The following is a 15,650-nucleotide window of genomic DNA, read 5'->3' on the forward strand; positions in this document are numbered from 1 at the left end:
CAGGAGAGATAAGAAGGCCTTCTTAAACGAACAATGCAAAGAAAACTGTCATACATTATCTCATTTAATTCTTTTGGGGCACATTTATTTCTTGCCTTTGCCAGACTAAGGAGCCTGTTTAGTACTGTTTTGGAGACAGACAGTCTTCAGTTCAACTGCTAGTTACTAGCTGTGCACCCATGGGCAAGATGTTGCATTCCTCACTGCAAGTTTGTGAGGAATGAAAAATAAGATGTTTGGAAAGTCCATTGCATGGTGTCTCTCCCCACATTGTTCCTATTTTTATATAATAACAATAGTAATAGCTGATATTTGTCTAACATGGTGTTAAGCACCTTATAAGCATCATCTAATACGACTGCTTTATGAGATGGGTGCTATCAACAGCTTGTAGTTCTAATGCTTACCTTAGCTAGAAACATAAATATATACATTTATGTGTATGCAAAGGACCTTGATCAAGGTCACATTGTTGAGGGACATTGTCAACATTGAAGTCAAGTTTTATCTTGCTCAAGTCCATGCTGCTTTTACAAAATTACCCATTCTATACCTGAAACACTTACCTAAGGTTATAATACAAGTCATGCACAAAGCCTAGACTATAGCTATTGTCTTTGGCTCTCCAAGAAGTACTGTCAGAATAATTAAAATGTAAACACAATATGTAAAGTGTAAAACTTTAGAGGGGATACGATGGATTCATTTTCACTGCCATTGCAAAATGACATGACAAAAGTTTTGTCAGTAGTTAAGGACTTTCTAAGACCTTCAGTGTTTTCATTGGATGAGAAAGTAACTTGTGTAGAGGTTATGAACTGAAGCTCTTGTCCTGTTCTGTAGTTGGAAACTTAGAACCATTTCAGGACTACTTCCTCAGCTGTAAAATAGGATTAAGAAAATTGGTATAAGAATATAAAGGTCTTGGTATATAATAGATACTCAGTAAAGAAAGAATCCTGTGTCTGACCTATATGTCAGATAGATTGCTTAGAAAGGTCAACAGTATATGTTCTGTGTAACAAAAGGCATATTTCAAAACACTATTAAAATTTGAACATTCAAAACTTTAAAGCATAATATTCTTTTATATCAAGATTTCAGGTACATAGCATCCTTGTGTGTGTGTGTGTGTGTGTGTATGTCTGTATGTCTGTATGTGTTAGTTGCTCAGTTGTGTCCAGCTGTTTGTGACCCCATGGACTGTCCCACCAGGTTCCTGTGTCTGTGGAATTCTCCAGGCAAGAATACTGGAGTGGGTTGCCATTCCCTTCTCCCAGGGATTATCCTGACCTGGGAGTTGAATCCAGGTCTCCTGCATTGCAGGCAGATTCTTTATTATCTGAGCCATCAGGGAAGCCCATATAGTATCCTTAGAAATTCTGCATATATCCTCATATTACATTAGCTTTGGGGCTGATGTAACATATTTTCTAAAGCTGTTTTGGATCAATATCTGGGCATACTGGCACATAATGTATGAGTTGGATGCCACCTGTTTGGGATATCTTAATGCATTTCACTCACATTTTAAATGTAAAGCCAATGTAACATCTGTTTTGAAAAGGGTGGTTCTGCTGTTTGGTGTGCAGTGGCCTCTGAGCACTCACTGGCAGTTTCATAGCTGTTATAAAAAAAACTGATTACCTACCTTAAGTGGTCATCTTTAACCTAGTTCTGAGAATGGGCCACTATAACTTCTTGAAAATTGTAGGTAAACATTCTGTGAACATATACTTGTTTCCACAGATAGAAAAAAAAAGGGGGTCCATTTTGGAAGGGTGGGTGATGAAAATGGTTAAGAAGTGTAGGTTACAGGTTAAATTAAATAATGTTAGTTATTTGATTTAACTCCTGCAGTGCCTACAGCATTTGGGCATATGATTATTCAAGTTTTTATTCATTACCAGAAAGCAATGTGAATGTATTTGGTGTTTGCAATGAAAAGTCAGTATTTTTATAATTCTAATAAATTTTCCTTCTTGTGGAACAGATGGAATGACACTGTGACAGAGTCTCCAGATCCCCTTTGGCGTAGCTATCAAGTTGTAAGCATACTCCTTCCTACTTCATTAGCCTGATTCACTTATATGTTTCCTTGGAAATAAGTTACATTAGAGAGTATTATTATAAGTCTTGTTCACAGTTGATTATTTCTAATTCATAAAATAAAGGAAGAAAAGAATTTGACTCTTAAATAGGGATGTTTTCATTAATTTAAAAAAATTATATAGATGCAATATTTTGTTAGAAATATCCAAAAAGTGATATTATACTCCACACAAACACTCTACAAAATGTCTCCTGGCCATAAAATTAGAAAAAAAAAGAGTGAATTAATTCAAAGAGTGAATTAACATTACATATCAAGAAAGACTTTGATAATCATTAGAGAAATAGCATGCCTTGGATTGACGTGGTGGAATGGGGGCCATCCCAACCAAAACTATTACGGAAATCAAAGTGTGCTTGCTTAAACTTAGGCCCCCTAAGATCTTTTTCCAACCCAACTGTCCTCCTATTGAGAAATTTTGAGGCCACTGCTGAGTCTTTGTATATGTAATCCTCCCCATTTGTTGCTGGTGTTTAGTCACTAAGTTTTGTCCGATTCTTTGCAACCCCATGGATGGTAACCTGCAGGCTCCTCTGTCCATGAAATTTTCCAAGCCAGAATATTGGGGTGGGTTGCCATTTCCTTCTCTGGAGAATCTTCCACACCCAGAGATCAAACCCATGTCTTCTGTTTGGCAGGCGGATTCTTTACTAATGAGCCACTTATGAAGCCCTGATCCTCCCCATATGATGACTTTTTAAGGTCCTAAGGTCTTGAACAACTTTGTGATTCTGTAGGATATTCTCATACATAGTTTGAGAAAAAATATAAGGAGCTGTAGTCTCATGATGTTCATTAAAGTCTGATCTTTGTAAGTTAGAAGAATTTATCAATAGACTCTTTTCTTTTGTCTCACTTGGTTAAAAAACTTTTCTTTTTACTATGTGCAAGTAACTCTTAGAAGCAACAAACAAAAAGAGTTTAGGCATGAGAGTAATCCTGATTGCAAGTGGTGAGAGAGTGTAACATGGCCATTGTAAGAGAAAGTCAAGCTCAGAAAAAGTGGAGTTATTTAGTGTTATTTAGTATCAATAGCTTTATGTTGCATACCTTAGTGACAATGATGACACTACCATACAGGAATGATATGAAAGATTTTAGCCACTCTCACCAATCAGCTATGGGCACTGATTGATCTGATGAATATGGATAGAATTTGTTTATATCTATTAAATAGCAGGACTGCCACTGTGTAAATGACTGTAACATTGTTATACAGTTAGATTTATGCTGGATTAAAAAAAAAATAAATATTCTGAATGGTGGGATTTTTTTTTTACCTTTAGGACAGGTATGTTTAGCAACAAGTAGAATCATTACAGAAGCAAGTCCACAATAGGCAGTAGCAAAATCGTGGGCTTTTTGTGTCTTGACTCTGAAGATGTCACAGTGTCTCCCAGGTATCCTGAAAACCAAGGAGCATATATTTTGTCCTAGTAGTAAGTCATTCTCCTGAACTCCACTTTAAAGAGAGAATTGAACAAATACATGAAGATGTATAAGAAAAGATGTTCTTTGCTGCTCTGCATAATCATAAAAATGTTTCAAATAATCTTAATACTCAATAATAGGGATTAATTAGTCAATTAAACATGCCCATATATTGCCATTAACAATGTTGGCACCGCAGTGTACTTACTGACATGAAAAGAAAATGTCAATTGATAAGTGAAAAACTAACTTTTAAAATAATGTAAGGACTTCCCTGGAAGCCCAGTGGGTAAGACTCCACACTTCCAATGCGGGGGTTCACAGGTTCCATCCCTGGCTGAGGAACTAAGATCCCACAGATGGTGCAGTACAGCCAAACAAATGTGTGTGTGTATATATATATGTATATATATATGTGTGTGTGTGTATATATATATATAAATAAATATATAAATATCAGAACTAAAAAAATGTGTCAAACTTACATGAGAAAAAACATTTTTTGTTTTAATATCATAAGAATAGTATATACAGAAATACCTTATTCATTTTTAAAAGTATTTGTAATTTACATATTATAAAACAGGCTCATTTGAAATGAAATGTACAGTTTGAGTTTTGACAAATGTATACACCTTTATAAATACCATCACAAGCAAGATATACATTTCCACCACCCCAAATGTATTTGAATTTTAAATTGTCTTAGAATTTCACCATATGATTATAACTTCAGATCATTTGGTCTCAACCCCTCATGATAACAAACTAGCCAAATGTTAATAAATATATCTGGGTAATTTATTTTAGGAAGTGTGTTCTATGCATAATTCTAATAATATGGTTTTATTTTGTTGTTTTTTATTTTGTTTTTGATCTGCTGATGCTTCTTTAGGGGCTGGTACAAGGTCCATGGATGAGCACCGACAAGGGAGTCTCCATTGGAATCTCTGTTGCTGTCTTGGTAGTATTGCTCATATTTGTGGTATTCTGGATTAACAAAAGTAAGTCACCTCAGGACTGTGCCCACAGGAGTATTCTTGAGCCAAACGACCTGTAGCCCTATATTCCATATGATTTTGGTTTCACGTAACTTCCTTGGTTCTTACCTTGTTCTTTTTTATTTTTGTTTATCTTAAAATTATCTTCCCAATGAAGAGAAACATGATACTTAAGTTCTCCATGGAAGAAATTAAATATGGAGAATTAAACATTGGTTAGGTAGAGTTGGGATTTGGATATCAACAAACCAGTGTAATATACAAGATTTGTTCACTCCTACTTTTCCCCTTCCTTCAATAACTAATTTTTGTTCCTATAGGGGGTGAAATTGCTGAGAGTTTTACAATACCCACTTAACAGAGGAACCAAATGAGCCATTGGGAGGATACATGATTTCAGGGCTAAGAAGAGAACAAAGGGTTTCACAAGGCAGCCACCCAGGGCCTCCTGGTGTCCTTCCACCAGTGTGTGTGTGTGTGTGTGTGTGTGTAAAACCTGTCATCTATAGGAGAAACACAACCTCCCATTTTTTTACAGTGAAATGTGATTATATTAAAGTAAGCTAGGGCATGTGGGTGAATGCATTAACCCTAATAATCATAAGACACTTTCCACTAAGGGGTTTATTTGGCTCCTAGAGATTCAAGAAAAGTTATCTGAAGTTATTAGGGAAGAGCCCAGATTGATTTGTTTCCCCTTCATTTTAAAAATATTCTTTCCTCTTAATTAATTTTTTCAGTGTCTGATATCTGTACCTATTTTTCTCATATTAAGGTAATAACAGTAATAATATACTTATTGGGGAAAAAAATCTCATGAACTCTTTAGCTTATATGTTTAATTTTCTCTTCATTTCTTTTCCAGTTTAGAATATCTTTGCCTGGGTAACAAGATGGAGCTACTATGGTAAGTTTGAAAGAGTTTGTGTCAATGCCTTTTGGTATTCTTATTAAAAATAAGGAAAATGTCTCTGTCCCTCTCTTTTCCTTCTGACTTCTCCATTTTATACTCTCGATTCTGAAAAATCTAGTATATAGAGAATCTCCATTGCTGTCTAACCTTCCAGTAATGATTTCAGTGATGTGATGAGAATACATCTCTGTGTTTTCTGCACATGTGCCAGAACAGTACAGAAACGGCACCTGAAACGAGACCTTTTAGAGCAAGAGAACTAAACTGCAGATTTTGTTTCACGGGCCATTTGAGTGGGTTGTTTGGTTTGTTATTTGATTTAATTCATTGCTCTGTTTATTGCATGTCTATTGAGTCCCTATTATATTCCAAAGAGATGAGCAGAACAGACTGAAAACATGTAAATGAATAAGAAGGGCACTTACAGGACTTCCAGAGACATACCATGGGGAATTAAGAGCAGGGCAGTAGGCTATGTGAGTGAGCCCCAAGGGAGCAGGAGGCAGCTCTGCAAAGATCTGGAGGAGGACACCTCCAGGCTGAAGACCCACAAAGCTGGGACTTGCCTCCAGCTGTCCAAGGTCTCACTATCCCCTATTGTTCCATACCCAGCCTGCTGTGCTCAACTACATTAGTTGTGTGGCCTGAAAACCATTTGACTTTACAGTTGTGTAAATCTACCCCACGGCCCAATAAAAAGTTAAATCCTCTTTGTATACATCCCTGTAGTCATTTGCCCAAACATCTGTAAAGGTGGGAAACCACTGCTGCTGCCGCTAAGACGCTTCAGTCGTGTCTGACTCTGTGCGACCCCATAGACGGCAGCCCACCAGGCTCCCCTGTCCCTGGGATTCTCCAGCAAGAACACTGGAGTGGGTTGCCATTTCCTTCTCCAATGCATGAAAGTGAGAAGTGAAAGTGAAGTCGCTCAGTCGTGTCGGACTCTTCGAGACCCCATGGACTGCAGCCTACCAGGCTCCTCTGTCCATGGGATTTTCCAGGCAAGAGTACTGGAGTGGGGTGCCACTGCCTTCTCCGCCTACTTCCAAATCCAAACAGCCTGCTTTATCTGGTCCAGCTTGGGCTTTAGGCAAAGTCTTTCTTTGAGAAAATCCATCCCTCTTAAGCCACCAGCCATTATTCCTAGTTTCTCTTTCATTATTCCTAGTTCTCTTTCATGTTTGTACAGTCTTTCCTATACCTAAGTTAATCACATGAGCCAGTCCACAGAACATGCCTTGAACAATGACCAACACATTGCAACTGTTCCATAAATGTTGACTTTTATTATTGCAGACATGCCCTTCACATCAATAAACCTGTGAGACAGGCACTAGTATTAGTCTTAGTTTACAGTTTGGAAAACAGGTTTAGAGATGTTGAGTAATATCAAAAGTCACATCACACAGCAGTTAAAAGGCTCCAGTATAGGTCTCCTAGAGTCCAAAACCCAGACTTATAGAAGTTTTTGACTGTCTGCTTCCAAAAATGGAAGAAAAATAAATACTCCCTATAGGCAGAAAAGAATGGAAAATAGCATCCTTTTAGTCCTTTCACTGTTTAGATTTTTAAAATTTTCAATTTTTATCCCCTAATTAGAAAAGAAAATATTTATTGTAGAAAATACCTTACAAAAACAAAACAAAACAAAACAAAGCTGAGGGTTTCCTCATCATGTTATTTTGGGGGCAGCTATTAATTTATCACATTGACTTATTTTGAGCCACAGACACCTACACTGTTTCTACATATATGTGACTAATCTGTTTAAAGATCAGAGCTGAGTGAAGATTCAGTGCATTTCATATCATTTATGGGCAGGCTTAGGTAATGAAAATAGTGACTGCGTACAAGTTCTAAGAAAGTAGCTGTATCAAAGCCCCATAGATTACCTTTTTGTACCCTTGATGTGTGAGCATACAAGCTATAAAAGTCATCTAACTCATAGCTTTCCAATTTTGACCATTAAGACACAGTAAGAATTTTGGCTGCATGATCTAGTACACACTTAGATGAAGCAATGGTATTTTATTGTATCCAGTATGCTTTGATATTTTGTATGCTGATATATATTTATCTTAAATATAGGATATAGACCACTAAATAGATTTAATTTAGCCTTCTCTAAAGGGTCACAGTCCCCATTCAGAAAAACACCAACCAAACCATTCCCTGGCCATCTTTGTGAATGAGCATCCTGGCTTAGTACTTCATCTTGATGTCTGGTATTTGTCTTCTTACATTTTCAATTTTTGTTTTCTGTTACATAAGTCTCTTAAAGGAGACAAGTCTGAGATTTTGAAATGACTGCTGAGGACTTCTATCACTTTATTAAACAGACTTTCCTAAAACTTCATATTCATGAAATCTGGAAGCTTCTTTTGACTTCATAGGCTGTCTGAATGATGCCCTAGGAAATGCAAATACCCAGTATTGCCTGAACATAAAGAACTGTGCTCCTCATCCTCGAGAAGTGTTTCTCTCTTAATCTTGTTATTCTTTCTACAGTGTGATTCCCTTGAAGGAGTCTCATATTGGAGCTTTGAAACATGCAGCTCTGAAGCCTATCCAAGCAGAAGATAATGCCTACATTATTGATGACTCTCATTAAGTCGTGGGCCCAGATTCTAAGGCATTATGTAGAAGACAGTGCCAAGATATCACTATGTCAGAATCCTTCAAGCAGCAGGACAAATTTTTGGTCAGTTTCTGATGACATTCCACAGAGTCAAGAACATTGGGTAGAGTGGGTCTAGATCATCTGTGCACAATCAACCTCTATCACACAGTCCTAATTTTTTGTATTAAAACCGAGTCAGTCATTCTGGTCATTGCAGAAATCTCTGCAAAACATGAAAGGTACACTTTAGAATTGTACATTCTCTTTAGACCCTATGAATCCTGTTATCCATCAAGAATTCTCATTGGGGAGGCAGAAAACACACTTGGACCTTGGTTAAGAAAGCTGTGGAGAGGAGCTGACCACAACTTAAAATCAGCAAATTTAATTTGGTACTTAAAGGACTTAACATGGAAGCATTTCATGATTTTTTTTTAATTGACTCCAAATGTTATATTCCTTAGGACATCAAGGGTTTCAAATCATGGGAGTGTACAGGTTTCTATTTACCCATTGGGAATATAGAAGTGAATGTGATTTTGCCATTAGAGGTAGATCCGGTTTCTCAGGGCTCTGGAAATAGAAGGCGTTAAGTGCTTTCCCTGGGACAAGAATGGTATTTTTGCAGTTAGAAGAAGGTAGAGTAGTGAGTGATCCATGGAGACACCAGGGTAAGAAAATCAATTGCCGTGTGATTTATGCTGTTTCTGCTGCATTGGTGCTACAGTTCTAGGTGTTTATGTAGACAATTGGTAAGCTCTGATAGAATTTTTAGAATGAGGCAAGGCAGAAATAAATACAAGGAAAGAAAAGAAAAGAGGGAGGGAGTAACAAAAGAGGCTTCCTGTTTTGGAAAAGCCAGTTTGCAAATATAATAGTCTTCTTTGATCATGTTACCAGTTTCCACCAAAAGGCTAAATCATCCTCAAACCACTTCAGTTCTTAAAATTATATTGGAAAGATAAAGGGTCTTTTCCATATGTAATCAATTCCTGTGTTATATCTTTTTCACAACTCAATTAAATTTTTGTTTTTTTCCAGAAAAGTTAGTCAAAGACAAAAAGTAAAGCTGGTTTTAGTCACTTTGAAGTATTTTTGCATGAACAGCTAAGAAGGCTGGAAATTAATTTCACTTCACTTCACCTGAAATAACTCATTCTTGAGTTTTTTGTTTTTGTTTTTGGTGGGGGGAAGGGTAGTGGTATTCAGAGCTGCTCACACCAAAGTGGTCCATGAGGGCTGGATGGTTGTTTGGATGGTTGTTTTTGAAGGCAACGTTTTTTAAACTTCTGCAGAGTTGTAGAAAATTAATAGGACCTCTGAATAAAGGTTATGTGGGCAATGAAGAGGTGGTGCTAGTGGTAAAGAACTTATCTGCCAATGCAGAAGACATAAGAGATGTGGGTTCAGTCCCTGGGTTGGGAACATACTCTGGAGGAAGGCATGGCAATCAACTCCAGTATTCTTGCCTGGAGAATCCCATGGACAGAGGAGACTGGTGGGCTAGAGTCCATAGCGTTGCAAAGAGTTAGACATGACTGAAGTAACTTAACAACATGTATGCATGGCAATGAAGATGGCTAAACATTGCATACTAATTTTCATAAATGGAACCACACTGATCTGTTTTTAAAAATTATGTTCCAACAATGATGTTTGTTTTTTTTTAATTCAAGACAACGTGCACAAAGATGGAGATGTCGAATTAAAGCCCAGATTTGTAACTTGTCAGGAAAGCCCTAACAACGTTGCGCAACATCCCTACGCAGCCAGGGCCCCGTTAGATGGCACCACACCCCTCAGCCCTTGCCTTGCCTGCAGCCTCATGTTTGTTACCTGCTTTGTTACTTGTGGGGCTTTGAATTTATGATTTGTGCTATCTTCTGCAAGTCCTTCCTAAAGTTTGTGATGGCACATTACAAGTTCTGGAAATCTGCTCAACTTTGTTTAATCCAGCATTTCCAAAATTTGTTGGAATCCCCTGAGCACAGTGACTACTGGCATACCCAGTAGCATTCTGTGAAACAAGACATGGAGCATGGGAGAAAGCAAGCAGTACTCAGAATTAGAGACAGGCCCTGAGCTCTAATCCCAAATTGCACCAAGAACATTGGATGACTTTAGAGTAGATCATTCTTTATGCTTTATTTATAATATATTTTTAAATGAAGTGTAGTTGATTGAAAATGTTGTGTTGATTTTTTCTTTTTGCACCTATGAAAGTTATTCCCACACTTACATTGGTGTATAGTGGTAATTTCAATGACATGATATTTGTGAAAAAATGAAACTGAAAATCATTTCAGAAATACAACGGGTTTCTGTTTATAGAGTTTCTCATAGATAGGAGATCTAGCATCAGTGCTCAATAAAGAATTTCAGTGGTATTGCGTTCACAGGTTTCTCATTATATGGTCCCTTTTATTATTTTTCTGAATAACAGTTCTGTTCTAGAAGAATTTATATGGGTAATTTGGCTATCATTTTATGCTATAGAAAAATTTGTCAATAACTGAGGGGGGAGAATGGATTAGAGGGAAGGAAGAGGAGGTATTTAACATTAAGTTAACATTAAATTCTTTCCTTTAAAAGTGCCGATCAAATAGAATGTATTGATTTTTTTTTTTTTTTTTTTTGAGATCATTGAGATTCCATTTTCTCCTGTTGGTCTAGGGATATTAAGATACTGGTATAATTAAAACCATATATTTGAACTTAGGAAATTTTGCTCTTCTTTAAAAGCAGAAGAACCAGTCTTTCACTGATGGCTGCGAAGATAATTTTGTCAGTCCTTGAAATCATGAGGGACTCCTCATCACAAATTTCATTTGTACGCACACTCATTAATTGAACACATTTTTGTTTTCATTTTCTAAAGTGACATATTTTCTTATCCTCACCATTTACTGAGTCCAGGCATCTTCAACTTGCTGTGGGCTCTCAGGACAAGGGCAAATGAGGCCAGATTTGAGAGTCAAGGTGCCTGACACTCCTCTAGGTGCTGAGGTGGAGCAAGGAACAACCCTGAACTCCAGTTCCCAAGGAGCTCCATTCAATAGGAAGGAAACCCCTACACCATCTGCTCTGGTGCTGATGATGATAAGGAAAAAGCATAACACACTGACAGAGCTGAATTTCTCAAACACGGCATTTGGGTCCAAACAATGCACTGTGGGAGGGCGCTGTGCAAGCATTATAGGAGTGCTTATCAACATACCTGGCCTCTATTTGCTAGAGGGTATTTGTGTGCCCCCCTCACCAACCCCCCCACATAGTGACAACTGCAAATGTCTGTAGACATTACCAGTGTCTCCTTAGAGGAAATAACACCCTTGGTTAAAAACTGATGACAGAGGATCCCTGGAGGGCATGGGAATGTGGGGAATTGGTGTAACTTTACTGGGTTGGTCAGGAGCTGCCTCTCAGAAAGTAGGGATTTTGAGTTGAAACCCAAGTAATGTGTAGGTGGCAGACATGTGGAAGAAATCCAGCAAGTGCAAAGGCCCTGAGGTAGGAAGAGCTTGTATATTAAGAGGAAGAAAGTAAGGTATGCTCCAGTGTGGCTGAGGCAGAGTGAGTGAGGAAGATTGAAAAGAAATGAAGCTGCAGAAATGTGTGCTGTTTCAGGGGCTGATGCAAAGAGCTGTGTGAATGTTTATGAGGAGAATTCCATTCTTGAAAATCAAAGCATTTTTGCTGTCATGGGTTAAACCTACAAATTATATTTCAACATTTATTAACATGCTTTAGTGATACTGTCCTAAGTTCAGATATAAAAATCCAGTTTGGTTGGGGTGACGGGAGAGAGTACGTGTGGAAAGACAGGGTAGGGTCCTGGCAGTGAGGCACTTTCCGTAGAGCCGTGTGAGGGCACCAGGCCTAGGAAGGTAGGTCCTGAAATAAGAAGGCCAAAGTTTGGATCACAGGAACCCAGAAGCAGCTAAACCACTCTTCCCAAACTTACAGCTTTGAATGAGTGGAGTGGACCATGTACTACCTTCAGTTAGTCCAAAATGGATTTTTAAAATAGTTGTGTGTTTTAACAAGCATTTTTGGAAAACAATGCTTCAAAACTATGATTTGGTGGACATCACTTAGGATGACTACAATTTTAAAGTTAACCTAAAACAACTTGAGTGAACAAAGGCAAATGGACAATGTGAGTATGGCAAAAGTTAGGTAGATGTCTGAAGTCAGAGAGGCAGTGAGTTAGATCAACTGGGAGCTCATTGATATACAGATTCCTGGTCTCTGCTCCTAGAGATTCTGATTCAATAAGAGAGATAAGACCTAGGAATTTGTTTTTTGTTTGTTTAAATCACAGAATATAAGTGTCTACAAATTATTTTACATTTTTACAAAAACATTCAGATTTCATGAAAGAATATACAGAAGTAGAGCATGCAATAATCCTTTATTTCTACTTTATTTGAACCGTAAATTTCAGGAAATGGATATGAACCCTTTATATTTAGACTGAGTGGGTATTCTGATGGATTTTAGAAGGTAAAAGAAATTGCTCCGAGTCCCTAAAATTTAGGAACACCCTAACAATGTGGGGGAAGCATATTTTCTATCTGGCTTTCATAGCCTAGCTTTGCAGAATTATTTCTTCTAGGTTCCTAGTACTCTCTAGAAGGAATAACTGTTTATCCTTTGTTCTCTGTTTGATCAAAGTCTTTTTGCAGTTGGTTGTGGACAGCTTTGAGGGAGGAAGTCTTAGGATACAAAGCTTCTCTAGACTGTTTCTTCTTTGATTCTTGATTACATCAGATGATCTGAAGAAGTAAGACAAAGTCATTGCGGCACCTACTGCAAAGGTAGTGACAGCTGAGAAAAATTCAGAGAGTGCTTTTAGTAGCATTGGTGTAGAATGTGAGCAGGGTGGACATGGGGCTGCAAGAGGAATAATCTAACACTAGAATTCCCAAGGATCTAACTGTAAACTTCCCTTGGCACTTCTCAAAGAACCTAACAGCTTTGCAACTCTGTTGGTGTTTTGGGTGATCCCAATAGTCCCTAAATTTTTTTCCACCCAGGCACCAGTGTAATCGAAGGAACCAGGATCTGATTGTGCTATGGGAGTTGAAAATCCTCCCACTGCTCCCCAGTGGGTACAAGTCCCTACTCCATCATAAGCCCCTCACAGGTTCTCCCTTGTCCACTTCATGCAGCCCCTCCATGTGGTGCTCTGGCAGATAGACATGCCTCACATACCCACTCTCCACTCTGTAGGTCAGCATGTCTTGGGGAGATACTTGTCACCTGTCTCTCCAACAGACATGCCATCCCTCAAGGTTCATCTCAGCCTTAGCCTCTTCACACTTTCTCACCTCATCCTTGTAGACAGAATGCATCCCCTCCTCCGAACACTTCTGTGCAGCCCATTTTAGTCTCTCTGTGAATAATATGGAGCACCTCCCATGTGCCAGGCATGGTGCCAGTGCCTAGCTCAGGTCCCTCTGCAGGAGGCCAGCACCCCACCTAGCTTGTGTGGCACATAGGGGTGTATTACGGAGAGGCCTCCTCCTCCTTCTGCCCGATAGAGTGCTGGAGCCAAGGCAGAGAGACCTGTCAAATAGAGTCTCTACAAACTGTGACCGTAAGTAGTGACCCTGTAACCTAGTTCTGTGCATGAGAGGTGTTCAGATTGATGATGCTTTATATATTGAGCTTTTTGAGAGAAATGTATGTAGTTTCCCAGCATCCAGTTTACACAATCCTTATTCATGACAATTAGTGAATAGAATAGAATAGACTGAAATAATGTTCCCTAGAACCTTCTTGTGTGTGCTGGGGCTGGGATGAGAGTGGAAGTGCGTCTCAAAATTAGAAACTACCCCTCTTTATGACTGACTGGAGTGTAGGAGTTTGTGTGAATTCCACTGGACTCAGACTAGTAATTTTCAACCTTGATTGCACATCAGAATCACCTGGGAAGCCATGCCCTGACCAAACAAATTAGGATCTCAGCAGGTGGGGCCCAGGTTGTATTAGTCTTTTCAGTCTCCCCAGATGATTTCAATGTGTAGTTGAGGTTGACTGGAAAAGGGAGATGACAGCATATTTTCTTATTGTGTGTGTCAAGCACCCTAGAAAAGCCTGAAAGATACAAACTAAACAGGAGTGCATCAACACTGGTCCGGTCCAGGACAGGCGAGCCATCAAGCAGGGAAAGGGCAGGACACTTTGCCACAGCAGATGTGTCCTCCATGCGGCTTCCTTGGCAATGGCTTGATGCTGGTGCAGCCGTGGAATCAAAAGTCTGGATGCTGCCATGCTTTTGTAAGGCTTCTCAGGAAGCTGGCCCACAGCTGTCTCCTTTGACCATCCCTGGGCCTCCGAAGAACTAAATGTTTTCTCCCACTAGTTGTAAAAAACAAGCAAAGAAGAAAGTCCCCTTTGGCCTGTGAGGAAGTGCTCTAAGGTAACCTTCTGTGTTTTGTGCTGTCGACTGCTGAGATGGGGAGTGCTCTGTCTGGCAGTTTCTGCACCTGCTGGAACCTAAAAACACTTGGGTGATGAATGATTCACATATTTCTCAATAGACTTTATTTTTTACAGCAGTTTCAAGGTCACAGCAAAACTGAGCGGGAAGTCTGGGGAGTTCCCATATGTCTGCCTCCCTCTCCCCAAAATACATAGTCTCCCCACCATCTGCATCTCTCCCAAGCCTTGTACATTTGGTACAATTGATGAACCAATATTGACCCATCACTATCAACTGAAGTCCATAGTTTGCATTGGGGTTCACTTTGTGAGATGCAGGGTTTGGACAAGTGTATCATTACATGTATCCACCATTACAATATCATGCAGAATAGTTTTACTGCCCTAAAAATCCTCTAGGCTCCACCCATTCATTTGTTCCTCACCACAAACCTGTGATAATTACTGAGCTTTTAATTGTCTCTGTTGTTTTACCTTTCCAAGATTCTGTGTAGTTGGAATTATAGAGTATAAAGGCTTTTCAGATTGACTTATTTCACTTAGCAATATGCATTTCTGTTTCCTTTGTTTCTTTTTGTGGCTTCATAGCACATTTCTTTTTATTGTGAATAATATTTTATAGTTTAAATATACTGCAGTTTGTTCTTTGACCTATTGAAGGATATTTTGTTGGCTTCCAATTTTGGTCACTATGAATAAAGCTGCTATAAACATTCATGTTCAGGTTAATGAGCATGTTTGATGGACTGTATGGTAAGTGTTTAGTTTTGTGAGAAATTACAAAAGTGTCTTCCAAAATCGCTAAATAGCAAAATAGCATTTTTTCTTCCTGTGAACAATGAATGAGAGCTCCTGTTACTTCACATCCTTGACAGCAATTGGTGGTGGATTATAATGATTCTAATAGGTTTGGCCACCTGATATGAAGAGGCTACTCATAGGAAAAGACCCTGACGCTGGGATAGACTGAAGGCAGGAAGAGAAGGGAGCAACAGAGGATGAGATGGTTGGACAGCCTCACGGACTCACTGGACATGAGTTTGAGCAAACTCTGTGAGATAGTGAAGGACAGGGAAATGTGGCATGCTGCAGTCCATGTGATCACAAAAAGTCGGACATGAC

The 15,650-nt window shown here is 38.8% G+C and overlaps 1 long non-coding RNA gene across 1 annotated transcript; it reads left to right on the forward strand.

The window, feature by feature from the left end:
- The first annotated feature begins 4,443 nt into the window (after window positions 1–4,443).
- LOC113895110 lies at window positions 4,444–10,465 on the forward strand. The gene is made up of 2 exons (XR_003511759.1): window positions 4,444–5,452; window positions 7,967–10,465. It is a non-coding gene; the product is annotated as an uncharacterized LOC113895110 (long non-coding RNA).
- The last annotated feature ends 5,185 nt before the right edge of the window (window positions 10,466–15,650 follow it).

Source organism: Bos indicus x Bos taurus, chromosome 7 (genome assembly GCF_003369695.1).
Source record: "Bos indicus x Bos taurus breed Angus x Brahman F1 hybrid chromosome 7, Bos_hybrid_MaternalHap_v2.0, whole genome shotgun sequence".
Classification (NCBI taxonomy): domain Eukaryota; kingdom Metazoa; phylum Chordata; class Mammalia; order Artiodactyla; family Bovidae; genus Bos; species Bos indicus x Bos taurus.